The 26,326-nt window shown below is 42.5% G+C and overlaps 1 long non-coding RNA gene across 1 annotated transcript; it reads left to right on the top strand.

The window, feature by feature from the left end:
* The first annotated feature begins 1,499 nt into the window (after positions 1–1,499).
* On the top strand, positions 1,500–25,405 carry LOC140706360 (uncharacterized). The gene is made up of 3 exons (XR_012086000.2): positions 1,500–1,839; positions 2,316–2,409; positions 25,121–25,405. It is a non-coding gene; the product is annotated as an uncharacterized LOC140706360 (long non-coding RNA).
* The last annotated feature ends 921 nt before the right edge of the window (positions 25,406–26,326 follow it).

The following is a 26,326-nucleotide window of genomic DNA, read 5'->3' as shown; positions in this document are numbered from 1 at the left end:
GGTCCCTCATCAGGTTTTTGCAGTAATAAGTGGAAATGAAGCCTGAACCATCACTGCATGAGAAGCACTGGCATCAAACGCAATTCTAACTCAATCTCTTTAGTGCGAGAAGTATCAAATTCCTCTCCTGGGAGGCAGGAGGGGGGGCCATGCAGGCAGTGCAGAGAGCAGGGAGGGAGGAAGAGCGGGTGTGATGGAAACTTGCAATATAACGCGGAAGAGCCTGGTGCTCATTTAAAGTGGTTGTAATCAGATGGAAATATCCCCAGGGGGGAAGCAGAGAGGAGTCTGTGAAAAAAAAATATTCTGGGAAAGCGCGCGCGGGGGGGGGGGGGACAAGAGAGAAGCAGAATTAATTTTTCATTCTCTGGTGTGAAAGATGCTTCCACTTTTATTAGCGCAGTTGTTCTCAAATCTGCAGGAAAAAAATGCACTCACATCCGGCTTCATAGGAGAAGCCAGCTGTCAGGCTGAAATGGAAAGGAAGGTGCTTACATCAGTGGTGTAATTAACAATTGCTGCCTCTTACTGTGGCGCTCAAATGCTTTCCCTGGCACAGGGGCTCCATTGGATTTATATTTATTACCCGGGGTTTCTGCTTCCAGCAACAGCCATTTACACACGAGCGCTCCAGCTACAGGCTTGCCTCATGGGCATTTCCCCTTGCTGGAGTCTCTTTCTGGAGACTCTAACTATGACCACACCAACAAAATCTGGTGGCCTGGGGGTGATTTCTGCAAGGCTCAGCTCAGGTCTGGGAAGCCACTCTCGATTCCCCTCCTGTTGCCTTATCTTCTTCCACCGTCATCAGAGCATTACACTGCCGGCCACAGAAATGAATGGCCTGATCAAATCAGGTCACTGCACCGTGTGTCACACAAGCAAATGATTTCTAGACTCCACATCAGGTTATGGTGCTGGTGAGAACCGAGTCAAAACATGGATTCTGGCTCATCTCTTCTTTGTGTATCTGTTTAACTGGAGACCCTGAGGGCAGGGACCGGGTCCCTATAACCCTGTTGCAGGACAACTAGAATGAGGTCGTTTGGGGCGGAGCATTAGAGTGGCACATCACTTTGCTGAAAGGTACAGATGTTGGCTGGTACGTGAGCATGAGGGGCCCACAACTAGTTCATATACAGAAGTCATTAAAGATGGGCTTAAACCATGACTACTATGGACCAGTCCAGATAGCAGTTTCCCATTTGAGCACATTTTGCATCACAGTGTTCACCTGGTGTGGCGTGTGGGGAAGATACTGCAAGAAATAGGAAGCCAGAGGTTTCTAGAGCTTCTCATTTGTAGTTTTGGAAGAGGTAGCCATGTTTGTGTTAGTTTGTGTCTACGAAAGCTGACATTAAAATATAACAGGCAGTCTTTAAGGTGCTATATATTTTTTTGTCTTGTCTTGTTTTGTTTCATTGGATTTTGCCTGATAGGGCTTCTCAGGATTCCCCTGCAAATACCAGCCACAAAAGAGCTCATTTTAGTTTTATCAAGCTGAGTTAAAAGTGCCCACATGTGCACCGTGTCTTCCCTGAGTTGTACAAAAGGTCAGCATACTATTGCTTAGCCCCACGGGTTTTTCATTACTGGATGATATGACCCAGAGTCACTAGTGGATTATGGCCCTCATGCAAGCTTCAGCAGTGGCAGCATCATTTTTTCAGGCCCCAGCTGCTCCAAATGCAAGCATAGCAGAACAATGATCACATAATCAACACAGATGGAAGAATCTCAGTGTGAGATCCTGTGATTGCTCCCAAGCATCTCTGCCTCCAGCCAAGACTCGTGCAGCTGCTTCTTGGTGAGAGGAAGAATATGAAAATGGTAGTCATGGTGAGTTGAGAGTTAATGTGTGTGGGAAGAACCATTAGCCTCCTAGAGCACTGTGGAAAGAATAAGCCTTGGTTTTTGTGTGTGTGTGTGTGTGTGTGTGTGTGTGTGTGTGTGTGTGTGTGTGTGTGTGTGTAAAGAATAAGCCTTGGTTTGTGTGTGTGTGTGTGTGTGTGTGTGTGTGTACAATTACTGTTTCCTGAGAGTAGGGCACCAAGTGGTAAGTATTGTTTGTCACATCTCCCCAGAATAGGAACAGACTGCCTTTCTCTGCTTTTTCTTTTCTCCTTGCCCTTTCCCATCAAGCTAATGAGCTCATAGTGCTGCCTGCTGTGAGTTTACTGTTGTAGCTTCTGTTCTGTTCGTCTGAACCCCCTCCCCCTACTTCTTGTGATTTTCCTCCCCTAGAGAGACTGTGATATAAATGTGTTGTGTGTGTTATGGACATTTCCTGCATGGGATTTTTTTTTTCCCTACAGGAAGACTTGAACTCTTCTCCTAGGAAGCATCTGTGTTCTCTGTGGAGGTCTCTTCAGCCCCAAGAGTCTGCTACAAGGATCATGTAGTCTCTCAGTGAGTGCCTGATTGTGAGCTACAGTATAAGGGAGGGGAGGGGATATATTCCAAGCTGCATAGTATCTTGGAGTCACCTGGTCATACTGTGCACTGGCTGATGTCTTCTGTGCATTGGTAACATAACAGTAACATTCAAGTACTGTACAACATCATAAACAAGTGATGGTGATGGTATTGTCAGGGATGGTGTGGGTGTACCTATCACAGCCATTACGTTAGCTTTTGTTTCTCCGATGATGTTAGTGCTGTGACCTTGCACTTGAGTGCAAGCTGTTTAACACATTGACAGTAGTCCTGCTGTGACAGCAAGTCAGCACACAGGGAGAATAGGATCCCTCCACCTCCTTGCCAGTAAAGGCTCCTATGGAGAGATGGTGATCAGTTGGACAAGAGATCAAGTTTCCTTGTATGGAGCAGCTGCTTAAAAACAAGTAGCATGGAATAAGAGTAAATTGATCATTCTCATAGTCAAGGGATGTGCACCGCGAGGTTCCTCTCTCTCTGTCTCTCTCTCTCTGTAGCATTTAATGCTCGTATAATTTGTTTGTAAATGACCTGGAGTGAGAAATAAGAAGTCAGGTTTGTGGATGGCATCAGATTATTGAGAATGGTGAAATATCAGGCTGTGGAAAGATCCCAGAGAACCTCTCCAGCTTTGGTGGATGGTCACCACAGTAGCAGATGAGATTCAGTGCAAAAAAAAAAGTGTCACATTGGTATACTCTTCAGTTCCTTGATGCAAAAAGAAAGGAAGGAAGAAAAAGGAAAAGGAAAAGAGCGAAGAGAGATACAAAGCAGAAAACTCCTTTATTCTTCTGGTACTGGGCCAGTTGGCTGTAAGATCTCAGATCGTAGCAGAAATGTGTAGAAAAATGTCAACTCACTGTGCTGTAACACTGAAGGAAGGAAAATTCTATAATAGGGATTATTAAAAAAGAGATTATTGTTATCATAAGAAAGCAGTTAGGATAATGCCACTGTATGAAGATTCCAGGGCACCAAGATTTAGAATACCGTGCACATTCCTGTGTGCTCTGTCTTAAAAATTAGATGTAGCATAGTAACCAAAGAAACCACAGAAAGCATCTCATGCAAAACAACCCTGCACTCTCACTACATGGCAACTATCCTCACTGGCAGAATGGCTCCCTCCCTCCTGGATGCACATCTGAATGTGGTGAGGAGGTCTGAGTGTGTCAGGGAAAATAACAGCAATGATGTCAGGAGGCTAGACTCTGTTATTAGTCTGGACTCCTCGTGAGTCCAGTCGTCCAAGGGGGAGCGGTCAAAGCGGAGACACTATATTTTTTATTTATTTATTTTTTCGATTTACATCCTGCCCATCTGGTATATTCTACCAATCTGTAGTTTCTCACTCTGCGTGAGATGCAAGCACCCTCTGCAGCATTAATGGCCATTGTGGCAGAAGAGAATGGATAGTTCCAAGAGCAATTGAAGCAGAGAAACTCCTGAAAAGCAGCTACTGAGCAGCAATAGTAGTAGTGGAATGTGACAGTGGCAGACGATCTTTCACAGACAGTGGCAGTGATACTAAGACAAACTTTCATTAGCACTGCACAGAAGAAGGCAATGATAAACCACTTCTGGATATTTTATGCCTTGGAAATGTTGAGATAATAACAATCTTGCATGCTTTGTAGCACTAGGTATCAGTGGGAGGGCAGCCTTTAGGATTTAAAGGGATTATCTTCTTTCGAACTAACATATTGCTAAAGTTCTTTTTTCCGTCTCTGGCTTGCCCCACCTTTCTTCCTTCTTGCTTGCTTCACTTCCCTTTGCTTTCTTAGTCTCTCCCCAGTCCTGATATCTGACAATGTGGCCAGCATGGGGGTTCTATCTCCCACATGGTTGAGACTCACCTTTCCTTTTTTTTTTTTTTTGTCTTTCTGACTGTAACAACTGATTGTAACTGTAAGTAAGTAAACCTTTTTAATACTTTAAATGCTTCTAGAATGATAATATATAAAGTGCTAGTTATTGTGAGAAGGGAATAATGATGAAACTGGGCTGATCTCTACACATTTCTTTTTTAAAAAATTTTATACGTTTTTCAATCTATCTACATTGTTTTGTGCTTGTCAAACATCGTGTTACATGCTTTGCTTACAATTATTTGTTTTTTTACATCTCAGTGTCTTCCTGGTTATCCCCCCAAATTCCAAACATCTTTCAAACATTCAAACCATTCATATACAAATTTTAGTATATAATATGACTACTATCATAATATTACTCTCATATTATGCAATATTCTCAAGGTCTTCTAATAACATTCTTATTGAAAGTGGTTCCAGATCCATGACCCAGCTTTATATCTAGTTTAGTTTACCTAAAATAAAAAAAAACACCATATTACATCTTTACCCTGATTAGGGCTCCCTTATTTCAATTTAATTCTCTTTTTTAATATACAGAACATACCCTTTTACAGTTCCAGATGTTAAATATATACATGTTTTCAATATTAAGGGGCCCTTCCTTGTTTTCCCTTTTTTCATCTTTCTAGGTAATTCCCTCTCTAATTTTCTCATCTCTACACATTTCTTACTCTGTTAACTAAAAGGGAATAATTGTAATTCCACAACAGGTTATGGGCCCAGACTAAATAGCTTGGTTCAGACATATAGCTAACCTGTAATTTGGTTTTTTATTATTGTTTTCTAAGTATTGCATTTATTTTCTCTCTCTCGCCAACTAAATTACATACAAGCTGAAGAGAAAAAGAGTTGTTTTCTGCTCATTTTTAAACTCCTTTTTAAAAGATAAATAACCAAACTCACCGAGAAAGTCAAGGATGGATTTTGTTCAAACTAAGAGTTTTTCTGGAAAACTTCCAAAACATACTTCTGTTAACTCTTCTCAGTGGGAGACCAGGCTGAAGATTAATATAATGGCCTCCTAAGTGCATCCAGAACCTAAGATTATCTGGAAAAATAAAGACTCTGTAGTGAAGGCATTGATTTGTGAAAGCCTGTCAGGTGAGCAGTTGGTGTATTTAAATGAATGTAAAACTGCTAAAAAGATGCTAGATGTTTTACAACAATGGTTTCCAACCTTGGGTAACCCAGGTGTTCTTGAACTGCAACTCCCAAAAACCACAGCTGGTGGGGATGTTTCTGGGCATTGCAGTTCAAGAACACCTGGGTCATCCAAGGTTGGGAACCACTGCTCTAGAGAAATCCTACAGCATTTATGTCAGTCATTTGGATCAGGGAGCTGGTAAGACTGAGGCTTAATTCCAAGAGAGACTGTGAAAAGCATATCTGCTTTTCCAACTATATTTAATTACTTGGTCCTGACTAGATTTAGCTTAGATGATAAACAAAATACATACTTTCTCTCAGCAACACTGGGGGGTGGATTCAATGCATTTATATCTGTTCTAAATGGCAAACAAACTTTGAAGAAGCTGCCAATTGCCTCGGGGAGGAATATGTAGAACAGAAGAGCTCTCCTAAGGCAATTTCAGACAAGAATGGCTCAAATTACCTAGTGAATGGGAAGGACAATAGAAAGGCCACATTCTGTAGCCAATCATATAGCTGCTGGAATTGTTGTAGGAAGGGCTATCTGGCCAAGGAATGTCCATTCCACAGAGACTTTTCAGCCAATGTTAACAGAATTAGTTCTGAGAAAAAAGAACAAAAGAAGCAAGTGAAACCTGATTCTGTGTGTGAGAGGAAAGAAAAAGTCAGCAGGGGTTTTAAACAGAATGTGCATGGCTTATTATTCTGAATAAAAATCAAATGATTGGATCATTGATTCAGGATAAATCAGCCACTACACACACACACACACAAATGAGAATTCTTTATTACCCTAGATGGAAATGCTAGGGGGAAATATTCAAATAGCCAACGGTTATTCCATGTGTATAGAAGGAATAGTAAGTGGTGTTTTACAGATTGAACTATCTAATGAAATCAATGTGAATACTCTAACTAATGCTTGTTCTTGATTTGCATGCAACATAGTAAGTGCCTTACCCTAGATGACAAAGGATTTTCAGTACATCTAGAAAATAGAGAATGCATAGTAAAGAAAAATTGTGAAGTATATTTTTGAGCTTTTAACTCTAATGGTGTCTACAAACTGAGTCTTTCAGACCAGCAAGCGGCCCTTATTCCTACCAAGGACTGAAGAGAAGAGCATCAAAGTGCTGGATCTAATACACAAGGACCTGCGCACACCACTCAATATGCCATCAGTAGGACACAATAGATATGTTTTAATATTTGTGGATGATTTTTTGAGGTACTGCATCACTTACCTACTTAAGGTGAAACGTGAGATGCTCAAGAAGTATGTGGCCATGGCGAGCAACATGTTTGAGGGAAAACTCAAGGCATTTCAAACAGACAGTGGTGACAAGTGCCTGTTACACCACATGCAAACCTTCTTGGAAGAGGCATTTTGCACAGGAGGAGTGTTGCACATAAACGTACAGCAGGATGGAATAGCTGAAAGAAAACTGATATCTCTTTTGGAGGAGACAAGGTGCATGCTTGCAGATGCAGAGTTGCCCGCCAAATTTTGGAGTGATGCAATAAAGACTCCAGTCTATCTCCAGAACAGATCACCAACCAAAGGCAACACAAAAGTATCATTTGAATTATGGCATGGCAGGGTGCCAAGTGTGGAACACCTTAGAATCTTTGGAAGCCTGGCATTATGCCTACATATAAAAAGAGAAAAGTCACAAACTGGACTTTAGAGCTGAACAGACTGTTTTGCTTGGTTTGCTCCTGGCAGCACAGATTATAAAGTAATGAATTGAAAGACAGCTGAAGTGAGTGTAAGACAAGTGGTTAAAGTTGATGAACAAAAGAGAGTTGAAAAAAGGGATTGTGTTAGATACCTCTGAAGGACAAGACCAATATGTTAGACCTTTATTAGGTACAACTGTGTCAGTAGTTTCACAACTTGAGTCAAACAGAGTGCAGGAAGATGATGACACATAAGATGAGAGCAGTGCACCAAGAGAAGAGGACAGAGATGGAGATGTGGAGGTTATTAAACTGGCAGACACACCGATGCCACAAAATGCTCCAGAGTCAGCCATCAGACACTGGTTGCAACCCAACAAAGGTGTACCGCCTCCTCCCCTGACCTGCCATGCAAACTCATTGCTGATGGAGCCAGCAACCTGGGAAGAAACTGAAATGATGCCAGCAGCTGAAGTCGCCACATGGAGAGAAGCAGCAAGAGAAGAGACAGGAGCACTACACAAGAACGAGATGTGGACCCTACCATTAGGCAAGAAAGTAATCAGGTGTAAGTGGGTCTTCAAGGTGAAGTAGGGAGCTGAAGAAGTGGAACACTACAAGGAGAGACTGGTTGCAAAGGGATTCCTACAGAAATAAGGAGAAGATCTCGATGAAACCTTTGGTCCTGTTGTCAAGCACAGCACTCCAAACAGATGCAAGTCAAGCACTTAGATGTCAAGATTGGATTCCTACATGAAGAGACTGCAGAGGAACTGTATAAGGAACAGTCACTCAGCTGCATCAACTAGAAGCATCTTGATTTTCTCTGCAAACTGAAGAAAGGCCTTTATGGATTGAAACAAACAGCTTAGACCTGGAGAGAGCAATTGAAGAAGATGTTGCTGCAACAAGGTTTCAAGCAACAGATGCAGATCAGTGCTTGTATACTGGAAGCAGAAATGGACATTTAATTGGTATCTACTCAAAAGGGACAGAAATACAAGGAGATTGCACACCATATTAACACAGAGGTAGAAAGCAAAGAGTTAGGGGATGTAATGTATTATTTGGCCATTAAAACTGATAGGAAGGCAGAAGGGTCATATTTGTTGAACCAGAAACAAAAGGTGGTTGAATTTGTGGAGATGCCAGGCCTCCAAGATTCCCACAATTTTGCAGTGCCTACGCCAACAGAACTTCTGGATGGTAGAAAGGAGAGTGAATCTCTACCAGTTACTAGCTAGTACAGAACAGGGTTAGGTAGGCTTTTGTACTTAACAACCACTATTAGGCCAGACATAGCTATTGCTGGAAAGTTAGTTCACCAATACAGAGTGATTTGACAGCTGTCAAAAGAGTAGCTAGATATTTGAAAGGAACTGTGGATTTTAAGCTAAGTAGCCAGCAGTAACAGAGATGCAGTCTGTGCAGAGGATAGCACAAACCATGAGTCCACCACTGGGTTCCTGTTTTCATATGGTGATGGGCCAGTGGGGTCTTGACTTGAGAACTTAATCCGTATTGGAAGGCGGTTCTCAAGTCAAAAAGTCTGTAAGTCAAGTCTCCATTGACCTACAGTGCATTGAAAACCCATTAATCCCGTAACAGGTCATTTTTGTTCCATTTTGGGTTTTTTCTGGTCTGTAAGTCAAATCTCAGTCTGCAAGTCAAACCTAAATTTTGCGGCCAGAGAAGTCTGTAACTCAGAAAGTCTGTAAGTCAAGCCGTCTGTAAGTCAAGGGTCCACTGTATTTCATGAGCTAATTATAAACTTGCCGAGTGAGGAGTCTGACAGCAATGACATTGAGATTGCACCCACATGCGGAGAGAGCCAATGAAGTCACAAAAAAGAAGGTACATGTCCCCTGCAGGACAGCCCCCTGCATGAGCATATCTACAATGTACAACAGAGGGAGGAAATGTGTGGCCCTCTGTCTCTTGTTGGATTGCACCTCCTCTCAGCCCTAGCTAGCATAACCTAAGCCTAGTGAACAACAGTTGAAGTTGCAATCCAACATCTGAAAGGTCAAAGGTTGCCCATGCCTGAGATACAAGATTGTGCCACAACGCCCTTAATCCATCCACTCTGGAAAGCAGGAGAAAATTATCTTGATCCTGCTAGCCTGAAGACATTCTGAAGACCCACTTACACCTGATTACTTTCTTGCCTAATGGTAGAGTCCACATTTCATTCTTGTGTAGTGCTCCTGTCTCTTCTCTTGCTGCTTCTCTCCATGTGGTGACTTCAGCTGCTGGCATCATTTCAATTTCTTCCCAGGTTGCTGGCTCCATCAGCAATGAGTTTGCATGGCAGGTCAGGTGAGGAGGCAGTACACCTTTGTTGGGTTGCAATCAGTGTCTGATGGCTAACTCTGGAGCATTTTGTGGCATCGGCGTGTCTGCCAGTTTAATAACCTCCACATCTCCATCTCTGTCCTCTTCTCTTGGTGCATTGCTCTCATCTTATGCGTCATCATCTTCCTGCACTCTGTTTGACTCACGTTGTGAAGCTACTGACACAGTTGTACCTAATAAAGGTCTAACATATTGGTCTTGTCCTTCAGAGGTATCTAACACAATCCCTCTTTTTTCAACTCTCTTTTGTTCATCAACTTTAACCACTTGTCTTACACTCACTTCAGCTGTCTTTCAATTCATTACTTTATAATCTGTGCTGCCAGGAGCAAACCAAGCAAAACAGTCTGTTCAGCTCTAAAGTCCAGTTTGTGACTTTTCTCTTTTTGTATGTAGGCATAATGCCAGGCTTCCAAAGCAGAGTTTTGAATCCATTTATGCCCTTCACATTATTAGTGCACACATCTAAGAGCCCACTGGGCATGACAGGGAGCATATATAGCATTCCTGGGACAAGGCTTGAAGTCTCTTTCAGGGAGTTAAAAAATATTTCAGCAAGCAGCTAAAGGAAGAGAGCAGGACTTGCAATGGAACGGAAATAAAATTCTGTTTGTGTTTTAATATACAAATCAATATACAAATTGGAAAACATAAGCTTGTTTTTTATGCTGCTTAAAATTTTGCAGTGTTCCATCTTCATAAACTCTGGGTACCTGGTTAAGATTACAACAGGCTTAGATGTTCCTTCCCTCTCCCTTAATTTCTTCCTCCCCTTCATCTTTTGCCAGTAGGTGGCTGATCAGTGGAATACACAGGAAAAAAAATAAGGAAGCTGAAGCATCTCTATATGAATAAACAAGATGAGCTTGAACTCCTAATACTAGAAAGCAAAGTTGGCAGGAAGAGACTCATAAATGCAATGTAGTTGAGCTGTATAATTTATTTTAAACGAATGAACTAAAATGGAAGGGAGGCCGAATAGAGCTTTCTCTTTTGGTATTTTCAAACTATTGAAGAAAATACAGTGGTGCCTCGCAAGATGATGTTAATTTGTTCCATGAAATTCGCTGTGTTGCGAAAACATCGTCTTGCGAAACGCGGTTCCCCATTGGAATGCACTGAAATCATTTTAATGCATTCCAATGGGGAAAAATCGTTGTCTTGTGAAAATTGTCCATAGGAAACCATCATCTTGCAAAGCACAACAGCGATCGCAAAAAACTAATTAGCTTGCAGGTTAATCATCCCGCGAGGCAATAGTCTTGTGAGGCACCACTGTAGTCCCTATGGCAGAAATTATCAGCATTGCATTCTTACACTCTCACTTTTTGAGGACCGATTCTCTAGGTGAAAAGCCATATGCAGTCCCTCCAAACCACCCCAGATATGGATTGATATGGGCTGCACATGTCTGTTTCATCAACTGGTCAACTGTAGGCATTTGAATGTTACAAATATGATCTGCTTTTCAGTGAAGATATTCCATTTGGCTTCTGAGTCTTTGACGTTTACACAGATAAGTGAATGAACCATTACACTCAAAGAAGCTAGGCTTTGTTTGTATTCATGGCGTTCATTTTCCTTCCATACAGACACCAAAATTTGGACACAGAGAAAGCATTTTTAAAAAGTAGCTAAATGCAACAATTGGTTCAATTTAAACAAGGAACCAGAGATTATATATAAATTGTTTTCTGCTATAGTTCTGCCATAATCTCTACCTTTCCTACCTTTTTAAAGACATGTCAATGTCAGCTCCTCCTCCTAACTCTTCTTTTTATCCTTTCCTTTTGGACCTCTATTTCTTTCCACATTCCCAGTTGCTACCTCTCCCCATCTCTTCCTGTCAGCCTGTCTCTCCTTCCCCCACATTCACCTCTTTCTTTATCTCCTCCACACACATGCTTTCTCCAGCATCCTTACCTCTTTTATCCCACTCCTCTTTTGATTGGTCTTCCCCCTCCCTTGCCTGGCAGACCTGCATCAGCTTCCCAGGCTTGCCTCACATTACACACCTGTGTCTTGCACATTCATTTTTTTCAACAGCCTTTCAGTAAGCCTTGTTTTCCTCATAATGCCTTTTGTTTTCCATCCTTATATGCATAATTATTGCTCATTCTCTCTGGTTTTCTCCAATGCAGAGACATAGTTACAACCACGAACATATGTGCACACACAGAAACACAGACAATCATATGCACACACATACATACAGAGTGAAATTTCCTTCTCACTTCTTGAGTTTCACATAAACATACAAATATATACACACTGATTCTTTGGATTTTTCCAGCCATCCTCTGCAATTCAGATATATTTGCCTTCTGTTCACCTTTTTCAGGACATACTAACAGGGACCATAGAGAGTAGCCATTTGAATGCACTAATCTTCTGAATGGTCATAGGAACATCCTGAAGTTCTCTATGAATAAATTACTTACACAGTGGATTTTATGGATCATCCTTAAGAGAGAAAAGTATTGTCCCTAAAATGGTCATTGCAGTATACTAGCATAGGTAGCATTCTGTTAAATTGCCCTGTACAATCTTACATCTTTACCCTAAATCAGTGCTGCACAACTTTTTTAACACTAGGGACTGGTTTAGCTGAAGACCATTCTCCCAAGGACCGGGGTGGGTGGGATACTTGTTATGCAGTAGGTTGTTGGAGGATAGGTTTGAATTGAGCTCATTATATATATTGTGCCAAGTCAGATGAGTGATGAGAAGGAGGTGAGCTGCAATTGAAGCTCCGCCTCCTGACAGATCAGCATTAGAACCTAATAGGAGCGTGCTGACAGGGGGTGGGGCTTCACTTGCCACTTACATCCTGCTTGCCGCTCATATGTCCCTGTGGCCCAGTCCTTCCAAGGCCATGGACTGGGACTGGCCTGTGGCCCGGAAGTTGGGAACCCCTGCCCTAAATGACATAAAAATCAAGTGAGCTACACGCAGAGACCCTCCTGTGAGACTCTGGGATGCTTGTAATCACACCCTTCCTTAGTAACTTCATTTTGAGTAACATCATTTTGATCTTATTTACTCAGCCTATATTATCTCAAGATCTTACCTATGAGGTAGGCAAGTGTTGTTGTTATGTGCTATCAAGTCACCTCCAACTTATGGTGATTAGAGATGGGAAGAAATCAGAAAAATTGTGATTCATTTTGATTCATGATTTGTCAAGGTCAATCACAAATATGGAATCACAAATACTGAATTTACAATTTTTTTCTGATGAATCGATGAATCAATTCATCAGTTCATTTTTAAATTTTTAACCCTATAAAAAGGCCTCCCAAACCCCTAGAGACACCCCACCAGATATGAATCAATAGGTTTTTTTAGCAATTTTTGATTTGTTGATTCATTTGGCTATAAAATGGCCCCCAAGGCACCTAGAGACACCCAAATTGTGGGGAAGCTTCCTGTGAGTCTTCTCTGCAATCCCTCCATGTTTGGTGAAGTTTGGGTTTCAGATGTTTGTGTTATATATCCACAAGTGAGGCTCCACAGGAATGTTTCCCCCAGGTACCTAAAGAGACCAAAATCACCGGAATCCTCTACAATCCTTTCAAGACTGGTGAAGACTGGGTTTCCCCAAGCCAGATACTAAAGGGCACTTTTCTAGAGGGACCTACTTTGTGAGTATATAACTTAGATGTCTGAAACCCAGTCTTCACCAATCATGGAAAGATTGTAGGAGAGAGTCATGAAAAGCTTCCCTATGATTTTGGGCTCTCTAGGTGCCAGGGGAAAATTTTCCTGGGGGTCCCTCTTTGTGAGTGTATAACTCAGACATTTGAAACCCAATCTTCACCAAACATGGAGGGATTGTAGAAGCTTCTCTTCAATTTTTGTGTCTCTAGGTGTCTTGGGGGGCATTTTATAGCCAAATGAATTGACAAATCAAAAATTACTAAAATTGATTAGTATTCGTTTGAGACATTGATTTATACAAATACAAATTGACAAATTAGCAATTTTTTGCACAAATTTGGTGATTCAATTTTGAATTCGTGCCCATCTCTAATGGCAATCCTATGAATAAGAGATCTCCAAAGTGTCTTCTCCTCAACTGCCCTGTTCAGCTCTTGTAAACTTGAGCCTGTAGCTTCCTTTAGGAAGTCAGTCATCTCATATTTGACCTCCCTCTTTTCCTGCTGCCTTCCACCTTTCCCAGCCTTATTGTCTTTCCCAGAGAATCTTGTCTTCTCATGATGTGCCAAATGCAGGACAGTCTCAGTTTCAACATTTTTGCCTCTAGAGACAGTTCTGGCTTGATTTGCTCTAAGAGTTACTTGTTTGGCTTTCTCGGCAGTCCAGGATATCTGCAAAAATCTCTTCTAGCACCACATTTCAAATGAATTTTTTTTCCCTGTAAGTTTTCTTTACATTCAAGGTTTCATAGCCATAAATGGTGATTATGTATGGCCAGTATTATTCTAGCTATATTACAATCTCAGAATCAATCTAGACATTTATACTTTCAGAGGCTGTAATACATTGGCAAAGACTGGATCCTACTACATTGACACACATCACTTGTGCCCAATATCCATTACTTGTGTCCTAACTCTTGTAAGAAACAGGCTTATAAAAGCCCAGGGAGATTCAGATTGCTTGGGTTAATCTAGGTTGTTATCCTGCACATTGTATTGATCTCATTTGGTTTAATTTGTTAACCTGTGCACGTGTGTGTGTGTGTGTGTGTGTGTGCGTGTGTGTATGTGTGTGTGTGTGTGTGTGCGCGCGCGTGTGTGCATGCATGTGCATGCACTTGTGCTGGATCACACCAAAAACATTCTGTCCACTGAGTGACCAACCAGATGCCTATAAGAAACCCACAGAGAAGTCAGGAAGACAATGTGTCCCCTTCCCCACTTGTAATAATGGAAAGGATCTATAGCCCTCATGACTAGTAGCCCCTGATGGTCCCATTCTGTATGGATTTGTCCATCCACATTTTAAAGCCATCACTTTTTTTTTATGGTAGCAAATTCCACAGTTGAAGTGGGCTTCCTTTCATCCACAGTTCTGCTTCACTGAGTGACCCACATTTCTAGTATTCTAAAGAAAAAGAAAAAAGCATTTCCCTCTCCACTTCAATTGTACTATGCATAATTTCCTACATTCCTATTATGTGCCCCCTTCTGTGTCCTTTCTCTCAACAAAATCCCCCCAAATGCTGTAACCTTTCCCTAATGGAACTTTGTTTCAGTTTCATGCCCATTTCCATCTTTACAGTATTCTTTTCCTGCACCTTTTTCCAGCTCTGCAATATTCTTTTCCAGTTGTTGGTGATATTTATGTTATTACAAACACATTCACAACATATTATGCTCAATGAGCCAGGCCTTTGGTCTAATCCACCAGGGCCTTTCTGATCTGGATTCTGACCACTCTCTCTTCCACATTCCCATCCTTTGTGCTACTCCATACGCCTTTCCCCTTCTTCCTTCCTGTTTCTCATTCTCTCTCTCTCTCTCTTTCTCGCTCGCTCGTACCACCTAGGCACACTGTCACCAGCACACAGATCCTGCTGTATAGGTGAGTGCTGCTCCTCTTTTATCTTGCCAGCACTGGAGCTGACACCCCTGTTTTTTCCTTTCATGTTTCCATCATCGTCTTGTTTGTACTGTACGCCAGGAGCTGCTTCCCCACCCTGCCAAATCTGCCTGCCATCCCAGCTTCCCTTGCTTATGAATTTTACATTATTATCCACTTTAAAGTATATAAAATAACTCATCATCAATTATTGAGTGGAAATTTAAAATACTACAAATGTTTATAAATGTTTATCAAGAGGGCTTCAGAAGCGAGCTGGAAACAGCTTAAGTGGCAGGAGCACTCCCTGCCTGGGCCCAATTCACCGACAATAATCTTCATGGGACTAGCAAAAAGAAATTAGTGTGGGCTTCCCAGCACTGTAAAGCACCTGGCTCCTGAGAATATTGGGAGGGGAGCACCTACTGTCTCTGTTCCCCAGTTTTATCTTATACCTGCACCAATGAATATTCTTCCAGACACTTCTCTATTTCCAGAAAAGGACCAGACTGACAGATATTCCACATCTTCCCTTCGTGAAGTAGTGAACTATGCACAAGAGAGCATTCAGAGGAAGGATGTAAAGAATGCCCACGGCTGTTCAGAAATATATACTGTACAGGGCTACCTTAACACAATTCTCAGCCTAGGGCATGACCACACAGAAGGTTTGTCTTGGGTTGATGTGAACTTCACAGCCTGGCATTTAAATTGCTGTTGTCATTCAAACAGAAATGTTTAATTACAGTGGTACCTCGCTAAATGATGACCCCGCTAAATGATGAATCCGCATGACCATGACTTTTTGCGATTGCTATAGCAATTCGCAAAACAGTCATTCCTATGGGCGATTTTCACTTAACGACGATTAGGTCCGTGCTTCGTGAACCATTTGTTCGCAAGACGACGATTTTTTCAGTTCTGCAAAATGGCTGCCCTGTGTTTTCCGGACCCATGCTTCGCAGGGCAGCCATTTTTACAGCTGATTGGTGCTCGCAAAATGGCTTCCCTATGGGCGATCTTCGCTGGACAATGAGGTATTTTCCCCATTGGAACGCATTCCAATGGGGAAAGGGTTTTTGCATGATGACGATTTTGCTAAACAGCAATTTTCCCAGGATGGATTATTGTCATCATGTGGGGCACCACTGCATTCTGCAAAGGTGTGTTTCAAATGTCCAAACATCACACATCCCCCCTTCTCCTACACTCTCCTTTGCCATTATCACCATCTTCTTACGCACCCCATTTGCCAGCATTCAAATCCCTTTTAAAAATATTTCACAAGTGAAATAGCACTGGTCTGACAAGGAAAGGTAAGCATTTGAATTTGTGCAGTATCAGTTCATGCTATAGCACCAGGTTTAATGCTACATGGATAAATCAGGAGGATATTTCTTTTTAAAAAAATACAATTTACAAATTCCATTGCAGTTCTAGTCCTTAGTGGTGCAAGCTGAAGATGGGCAAAAAGAGTAGAGCTCATTCCTACACCATGCCCCAATCTGTACATCATGACACGCCCTACAATGACTGTCAAGGACTCATGTAGGTGATCATACAAGTCAAAAGCAAAACAAAATAATGCTCATGGAAATTCTACCAACCCACTTACTGCCCCACAAAACAACAACAACCAACAACCAAAACAAAACCCAAACCAAACCCAGCAGCTGAAGAAAATATACCTCATGCTCATGCCAAAAGATGAGATCCACTCACAATTAGCACCCATGTAGTTAACATGATAAACATCAAAAGAACCATGAAAAATGTCACAAAGAGCAGGCAAATACTCCAGACCTCCATTGATTGTGCCTTTCGACAGAGTTGATTCAATAATTTTTTTGCTGCCAGAGGCAGAGCGGGAAAGGGCACCCCTTCTCCACCCTGGAATAGAGCAGCGTAGTCCCCAAAGCCAAACATGTTATTTCAGCCCTTGAGGCAAAAAGCTCCTATCAGTAAAAATACAATCGTATAAAAATAACTAGGCATTTGCTCCCCTTACATGATGCTCAGTATCTGCTGTCTGAAGGAGTGTAATGGCTTTATATGGATGGCCATCTGCCTATAGATGCAATGGGGTGTCACTTTGTCGCCCTGTGAAGCACTGTAAAGAATAATGCCTTTAAGCACGTGCAAAATGCTTTCCTTCACAATGTAACCATCATGGGCTCAAGCAGATCTGTGTTTAACAGTTATGATACAGAAGGAATGGAATTTTGCTTCTCAGGAGAATTGAGCTCCACCACTTCTCAATGTAGAAAATAAACACTGTCATATCCTCCTTCCCAAGTCATGACAACCAGTTCAGCTTAATACTGGATGTGCCGATAAAGGCTTAGTTGGGAGTGGGACCCTTTTTCTCTAACAGCTGTGTCACTGAAGTACAATTCCCAGGATTCATGGTGGAAGCTACAGCAGTTAAACTGATATAACACCACTGTAAGCATGTAGTGTCGATATTATGTTCTCCAAACAAATGCACCCCTTGAGACAGCCAGCACTCTTCTCTTGGAAAACATCTTTGGGAAAAGATCTGAACTGCCTTGAGGATTCAGTAGTCATTCCTTCTTCTAAAGACAACTACTGTAGACTGGGGGGGTGTAGACTGGAGATGCAGCAGAAATGCTTAAAACAGTTTTTGTGTGGTGTTTCCTTTCTATGAGGGGGTGCTGATAGGTATTGAGCCTTTCCCAGAAAAAAATGAGCTAGGAAGCTATAAATTGCAGAGTGTATTGGCCAATTTGTATGTATTCAAAGGTGCAAAAATCAACTACCTGTGATTTTAACTTATCTTTCATGTTCAGGTCCAAAGTGAACATGGCAGCACCTCCAGAAAAGTGCAGTGTGGAAGAGCATAGGACCATAATCAAGTTCCTGTTTCTCCAAGGGAAAGGTGCAGAGCAGATCCATGATGAAATGTCACACACTATGGGTGACAGTGGCCCTTCATATGCAACAGTTAAACGTCGGGTTGTCAATTTTGAAACTGGCCATTTCAGTGTTGAAAGTGAGAAACCCAGTGAAAGGCCTGTTTCTGTCTCTGTGCCTGCAAATGTGAAAGTCATCCATGACATGATCATGGAGGACCACCGAATATCAGCCAAAAGTATTGCTATATATCTGAGAATATCACGTGAGAGAGTTAGTGCCATTATCCACAACGACTTGGAAATGAGAAAGCTGGCAGCAAAGTGGATCCCCAAACTTTTGACAACCGAACAAAAGAGGAAATGTGTGGAGTCATCGGTGGTTGTTTTGGAACATATTGCAAGAAATGAGTCATATTTCCTGGGCAAACTGGTAACTGGTGATGAGACATGGATCTACTGCTTTGATCCTGAGACAAAGGAACAGTCTAGGAATGGAGGCAGTGGTTCCCCCAGGCCAAAGAGGTTCCGAGTGCAAAGGTTGGTGCAGAAGCAAATGGCGAAAGATTTTTTGGGATAAGAAGGGAGTTCTGCTGGTGGACTACCTCCAACAGGGTTCAACCATCAATGCAAAATATTACTGTGCTTTATTGACGAAGTTGAGGCAAAACATCAAGGAAAAACGTTGAGGAAAACTCTCCAAAGGTGTCATCCTGTTGCATGACAACGCCTCATCGCACACTGCAGGTGAAACAATGGCAAAACTGATGCCCTTAGGCTTCCAAGTGATGCCCCATCCACCCTATTCTCCTGACCTGGCTCCTTCTGACTATTATCTTTTCCCCAAACTCACCTAAAGGGACAATGATTTGGGAGTGTTTTGGAGGCAACTAATGCTGCAAATGAGTGGATACACCAGCAGTCGGAAGAATTTTATTTGCAGGGACTTAAGAAGCTGCAAGACAGGTGTCGCAAGTGCATTGACTTCCTGGGGGAATGTGTAGAATAGTGTGGCAGTTACAGCTTCCTAGCTCAATTTTTTTTTTCTGGGAAAGGCTCAATACTTATCAGCACCCCCTCGTATTCTGGCTTTGGTTTATGTGCCATTTGCCCTCACATTTAGCAATGTTAGAAAGCAACCTTTCTAAAAAGTTAGAAGACCTGTGGTTTCTCTTAATTTATTGCATGCCCCATGCTTGGAAGCTTTTGTCATGTAACTTTTTGGAAACTATGGAAGGACCTCTAGTTAGGGAAAGCCAAGTACGTCATTACACCTCCCATGATGTTCAGTAACAAGTGTGCTGATTTCTTCCTCAGCAGTTGAGGACAAATAAATAATGTAAAGGTAGGGGATTCTCAAACTATGCACTACAATGCAGTATCTACAATGCAATATAAGCAGCTTGAGAGCTCTCTTCCAGAGCTATTGCTACTATAGCAATATACATCCCATGGAATGGAAGAGTAGAAAAAGAGGAGGCTCATCAGATACACCAACCCACTACTGTACTCGGTATGATAGACCACATAATTGCAGTTTCTACCTGAACACTGTTCTGGCTCTGATATAGGGTTGCCAGATACATTGGTACCAAAAGGAGGACATAGAAAGACAAAAAGGAGGACAAAGGAGGACATATTGAATGTTTCATTTGAATCCACATTAAACCCGCAATCAATACAATTTTATTACAATTCCTGCCAATAAACGTCTCTTAGTGAACTGTCCAAGAAACAGTCATGTTAAAAAATAAAAATAAATTCAATGGAGGCTTTTTTCAAAATACCAAAGAATATTATCTAAACAGCTAATTGTACAACTACTACCTTGAAATACTTGCTGTTCTCAGCAGAGTTAAATGCAATGGAGATTAAATTTTGCAATGTTCCTTTTTCCATGGTTTTATGAAAAAGTCAAGTCTCTCTCTCTCTGTGTGTATGTCTCTCCCTCTCCCTCTCCCTCCATCTGACACACAAACCCTTCCTCAATGTTCAAACAATCAGTTGCTTCAGTTCACTATGTCCATTTCCTCTCATGTCCATTTCTACCCATCCCTCCCTCGCACCTTTGAGCCATCTCTCCCTTGCAGTCACAACCTTTTTTCATGATTTTATAAAACTAAGTCTCTTTCTCACTCACATACATCCTCCCTCCCTCCCTAAATTTTCCCCAATCTTACTTTTAAACAAGCCTCTGTCAAGCTCTCTCGCACCTTTCTTCCCTCCTTGATTGAAGTTTCCCTCGTGCTCTCAGTCACCTCCCCCGGAAGCAGTCACTGATTGCCCCGGCTCTGTTGCACAAGCGGGGGACCAATTAAACTGGCTTATCTCCGATCAGAACCATCAGAACGGAGGATTTACAAGCAGCTGTGGGAGGATTTACAAATGCCTTACAACCAAGGAGGGAGGGAGAGGTAATTTACATTTTCAGGTAGAAATGCCGGACATTTTAAAGCTTTTTAGCTTTGCCTGCCGGACGCAGGATTTTCGCTTAAAAAGCAGGACATGTCCTCCCTTTTCCGGACATCTGGCAACCCTACTCTGATATGACTGCCATCCCAGGCTGGCCATTGGCTCTTCCCGAGTAGGGAAGAAGATAAGACTTCCTGTTTAGTTATGTACATTTATTTACTTATTTATTTAATCTGAGCACTGCTCAGATTATTTTATGACTGAATTTAAGGACATGGGAATGCTCTTGATATCATTCTACCATTGTGCCATGCTATGGCTGCTGAATTATGGATGGCTTCAACATCTTTACACTCATTATTTGCAAAAGTAACTTTCCAAGCTCTGTTCTCTTAGGTTTCCCTCTAATCATTATTGTTTTTCAGTCCTTTCTTTCTTTCTTGGTCGTTATCCTGCCTTCTAAATTGCCCTCTGGCCCTGGTTGTTCTGTGACCTAGATTTTAGCCTCTGGCTTCTGCTCATTCCAGGCTGTGCGCTGCAGCCCAAAGCTGACATGAAAACGTTCTCATGCTTGTGTTCTCCTGGGTCTCTGAAGATGTTGGAAACTGCATTTCCAGTAATGTATCTGCCAGAACAAAAATGTGGGATAGTTTACCTTTTGAGATATTTGAAACCTTTGTCCGTAAAGGATTTTGTGATCAGGAAAAAAAAATGCAAAACAGGGGTTCTAAATAACCCCTTTTGGGAGAAAAGTCCCAACAAAAGGGAAGAAAGAGTCTTATTGGAATTGTTGTGGAATAAGGGACAACTAAGATGGAAAAGAATCCCTCCACCCCATTCAATCCTTTCATAATGCCTTAGTGGATATCTCAAATTTCCCATGAACTGCATAGTCTTCAGTACAGAAGAGAAGAGAAAACTCTTCACTACAGGTTTTGTAGCATCGGCAGCCTGTGCTACAAGTGTGGGGGGTCTCTCTACCCATTTGGGGATAAATCCCCTCCATACAATAGGCTGCCCTTGCTTCCTAGAAAATCAACCAGTGGGGTAGCCCCAGACGAAGAAATATTATCTGCCCTAGCCTAATCTCCAATCACATAGGACAGTACCATGTTAAGTATTCACATGTGCACAGAACTCCAACTAGAGGAGCTGCTGTGATGATTTGACAACAGGCTCACAACTCGCAGTTTGTCAGATCACCACAGCAGCTCATGTGGTTGGTGTTCTGTGCATGTAAATATTGAAGAGCATACTGGCCATAATGATTAAAAACAGGCACCAACCAGCAGGTCCAGTGGTTTCTGAAAGTGCATGTAAACTAACAGCATTAGGAGGTAGAGAGGGCCAAATCCAAAACCCATAAATATTGAATAGTTACTTTCCAAAAAAAAAAGCTCCCTTCAGTTTTTTCTGTTTCTGAAAAAAAAAGTCTGATGGAGGCTAGAAGCTCCAATATGGATTGGCCACGAGTAGAAGTGAAATATAATCCATCTACCAAGGATTCTGAGACTTGCTAGGAAATGTGTGGGTGGAAGTGTGCCATCTAGCAAAGCAAACTATTTGTGTGTGCTCATTTCAGGTAAATAATTTTTCTCTAATAATTTCATTCCTAACTCCTTCTGGCTCTACCTGAAGAACACAAGAGAGAGATAAGCTGTGCCTTGTGAATCACTAAGGGTGCAATTACACAGCAAGGAAAATGTGAAGTGATCCGCTGTGAATTTGCACCCTGGAAGTTGGTTTTCCTTGGGTGAATTCACTCTAGCAGATCATACAGGAGTCAACAGAAAGAGTAGAGAACGTTGTCAATTCATACTTGTTAGCACCTTGTTAAGGCAGCTCTACTACAGTTGCCCAAATTTTCAGGAGGCTTGGCTATATTACAGCTACCATAACAGGCTGCAAACAAGGTCTGGCCACTCATTTCCTCCTCTCTGCTGATTTCCTCCTCTCTCTCTCTCTCTCTCTCTCTCTCTCCTCTCACAGCTGCTCTAGTACACCAGCGCTGGCACAAAACCTTATAAAAACTTGAGACAAACCGAGCTTGGTTGAGGGGAACTGACACCCCATGAATGCTTCTTTGTATCCTCTCTCCTCTTCTTGAACTAGGAAGCTAAAAGCTGATTGCATCAGCTTATGTGATCAAACTGCCTACACTAATGTGAAGGTATTCAAATAAAAGTAGATTACCCCACCACCTCACCTCAAGGTAGAGAAAAACGTACAAGTGGGTTAGGGCAGGAACTCTGGGCTTAATCACATTGAGTTACACATTGTGTAGTCAACAAAAAATAATATGGCTCTGACCATCCTGATCCTGGAGCATTTCCTACATTATTTGTTTTCGTAGTCTCTTCCTAACTGTCATCACTGGGCTCCAGCTATACATTTTAGGCTCTCCCATAGGAATTTGCCCAGGCTCCTCCCCTTGTGTTTTGGGACCTTGGACTCTGGATGCCTGGCAACTTTAACTGGTAGGCGGTATCAAGCCTCTGGCTTGTTATGAATATTGTTATGAATATTAGGACGGAGTTTGCTTTTAGTCCTTCCTCAGTTGGCAGAACAATACCTTCAGCTTTCTGTGCTTCACACTCCAATCTAGACCACTGACCTTTAAGAAGCTGATCTGGTATATTCAGATTTGGGGATAGTGTGTGGCCCCAGACTGACTTTGACAAGGTCTTGTTTCCATTCTAACCCACCTCCACCCCCTCCCAGTGAATCGTTTTGCAATTCAGCTGTTTAATTTAGCAGCAACGTGTGCTGTGGGGCTGAAAGGAGTAACCAAGCTTTTGTGTGCACTTTTTATACAAGAGAAATATATTGATCAAAGCTATAGACAGAATTTCGGGAGACCAACATGCACCGGGAAAAGCCAGGTGGTGCTGTTCTATTGCTGGAGCAGAGCAGGCTGTAGAGACTAAGGTGTTGGCAAAGGCTATGGCAGACAGGGGGCGCCAGTGCTTTACATGCTCCAGACTCAGCAGGAAGCTGTAGATCTATGCCAAGAAGCCACAAATCTTCTGAATCCCACCAGTGAGCGAGTGACAGGTTTTTTTTAGCAGTTAATAAAGAAAACATCTTTAGCTAGAGAGTGGGGGGAAGGCATGATTTCTCTCTGATAGTTGCTTCTTTTCTGCATGCTAATTTGAGCTGAATATGGAACAGCATGTAATTACTGTAGAGTGACTGCTTGGCTGCTGCAGCCTACATGCCTGCAGGAGTCACAGCCTTAACTCATGCTGAAATAAGAAAGTGTTGCTGCAAATGGGCTGTGGTGCAAAAGCAGGCGCCAAAATGGGAGTGTCTGGGCACCTACAAACTCAGCCAAGCAAAGGTTCCCAGCTTCTACTCTCCCTCTAGCAACTGGGCCAGTGAAGCTTGGCATTGAAGAGGCTCAAAGCTTTGGCTTGGTGGTGATTCAGAGGAACAATTTCTACCAACAGCACCCAGTTTTGTCTGCCTGCAGAACAAGTGGCAGAGATTCAATGGGAAAGAGATTGCTTCCTGTCTCTGGCTCCTGCCTAGAAGGCATCATCCTCACACTCTCTGGCTCCTTCACCTTCTCCTCCCCTCTAGCTCAGAGGTCCATCAACTCCTCATGAAAGTAAAAAACACCACAGCCGAGGGCACAGCTTAGGCACTCTGCATGATGCACAAGGATGACTGTGAAATTGCTTCAGGTGAGCTGATAAAGGAGTGACTGTGATGGAGCAGATAGAATGAGAGTGGATCCCCTTTTCCGAACAGGACCTTTCCAGAGAATTAGATACTGCGATATCAGGATGCAATCCTGCTACCAGTTCATCCAGGAGCCCAAATGCCTGGATGTTATTCATTTGTTGTAGGAGACCCAGTTTTCTTTCCTCTCATAGCTTTTTCATTGCAGGGCTATGGCATCTATTTCTGGCTCTCTGCAATTTCTTCTCACTGAGGGCCAGACTAGATGATACCTTGGGGTATTACAAGAAGGGGTGCTTCCTCAATTAATGAAAGACATCAACCAGGGGCATGCAATTTTCTGCACCTGCTGTCTTGCATTTACTTTGCTTTGTTTCAGTCCTGTGATCTGGATAAAATAATCATCTGCCATCAAGTCACTTATGGTGAACCTTTTCAGGGTTTTTCTAGCACTCAGAAGTTGTTGACCATTCTCTGCTTCCGGGGGTGTCCCGCGCAGCATGCCCAAGGCCACCCAGGCTGGCTCTACTTTCAGGAGCACAGTGGGGAATGGGACTCCCAACTTCTGGCTCCACAGTCAGATACCTAAGCCGCTGAGCTCTCCAACCAGCTGTTATCAGGATAGTCACTGGAAAAATAAGCAGGAGTTCTACTTTTCAAGTTTGATCACTGAGACATGTATCTCTGAAGAAATCCCACCATCAGAAGCAGAATCATAGGAAATATACAAACCACTTAAGGTCTAGTTTGCCCCAAGAATAGGTATTCCTCCACCCACCCACCATGTTGTTCTCTCTCCCATCAGATCACTTCCAACATGGCAACCCTATGCAATAATGGCTTCCAGAAGATACTATCATGACTCGTTCAGGTCTTACAACATTAAAGCCACAGCGTCCATGCTTATGCTAATTCATCTCATGTTTGGGCTTGTACCTTTCCTGCCATCTTCCATTTTTCCTAACACCATTGTCTTTTCCAGTGAATCTTGTTTCCTCATAGTATGCCCAAAGTATGATAGGCTTAGTTTAAGCATTTTGGCTTCTAGTGAGAGGTCAGGTTTGATTTGTTCTAAAGCCTGCTTAATTGTTTTTTTTCTGTGTCCCACAGTATTTATACAGGTCTCCTCCTCCACCAAGTTTCAGATGGATGAGAATTTTCCCTGTCAGCTCACTGTCCAGCTTTCAGATCTGTTCTTAGTAACTGAGAACATCATAGTATGCTTGATCGTGGCCCTGGTCTCTGGCGAGACATCCTTATACTTAAGGATCTTTTATAGTTCCTTCATAATTGTTGCAGTCTCCATTTTGATTGATGTTTGAACCTAGATGTAGGAAATATTTGACCATTTCAGTTTCTTCACTGTCAGTATTAAAGTTACACATTTCTTCTGAAGTCATGGTTTTGTTTTCTTAATGTACAGCTGTTATCCTGCTTTCACACCTTCTTTACCTTCCTTGTTAGTTGTTTCAAGTCATTGCTGTTTTCTGCCAGTGATACGGTGCAATCTGTATATCTTAAATTGATTGTTCCATCATTTTTCACTCCTCATTCAGCTGAATCTGATCCAGCTTTCCATATGATACATTACCCATACAAACTCAGCAGATACAGGGATAAAATACACCTTCATTTGACACTTTCGTCTGTGGGATACCCTTCTGTCTTCATACTATGTTCCCCTCTCCCAGCTGTGTCCGCCTGGGTACTCTGTCCAGCACCAAGGTCGCTCGGAGGGTCGGGGAGGGGGAGTTGCTATAGTCTATAGGAGTTCTATCTCCTTGACCAGGCTTCCTATCCCTTTGAGAGGAGGTCTCGAGGGCCTGTATTGTGTGTTGGGCTCGCGAGACAGGTTAGGGATTCTGTTGGTGTACCGCCCACCCTGCTGCGTACCAACAGTCTCCCTGCCTGAGCTGACAGAGGTAGTCTCGGACCTGGTGTTGAGGACTCCCAGGCTGTTGGTGCTGGGGGACCTCAACATTCACGCCGAGGCTCCCTTGACTGGAGCGGCTCAGGACTTCATGGCCACCATGACAACCATGGGGCTGTCTCAATGTGTCATCAGCCCAACGCATGAGAAGGGCCATACCTTGGACCTGGTTTTCTCAACGGGACTGGAAGATGGTGGTTTGGATGTGGAGGGGTTGGTTGTGACCCCATTGTCATGGTCAGACCACTTCCTGGTCAAGTTTAGTCTATTAGCTTCTTCTTCCCTCTGCAAGGGTGGGGGATCTATTAAGATGATCCGCCCTCGGAGACTAATGGATCCAGATGGATTCCTGAATGCTCTGGGGGATTATCCGTCTGATATGGTCG

The sequence above is a fragment of the Pogona vitticeps genome, chromosome 4 (assembly GCF_051106095.1).
Source record: "Pogona vitticeps strain Pit_001003342236 chromosome 4, PviZW2.1, whole genome shotgun sequence".
In the NCBI taxonomy this organism is placed as follows: Eukaryota; Metazoa; Chordata; class Lepidosauria; order Squamata; family Agamidae; genus Pogona; species Pogona vitticeps.
Note: the sequence above shows the minus strand (reverse complement) of the source record. Positions and strands in the feature narration are given on the sequence as shown.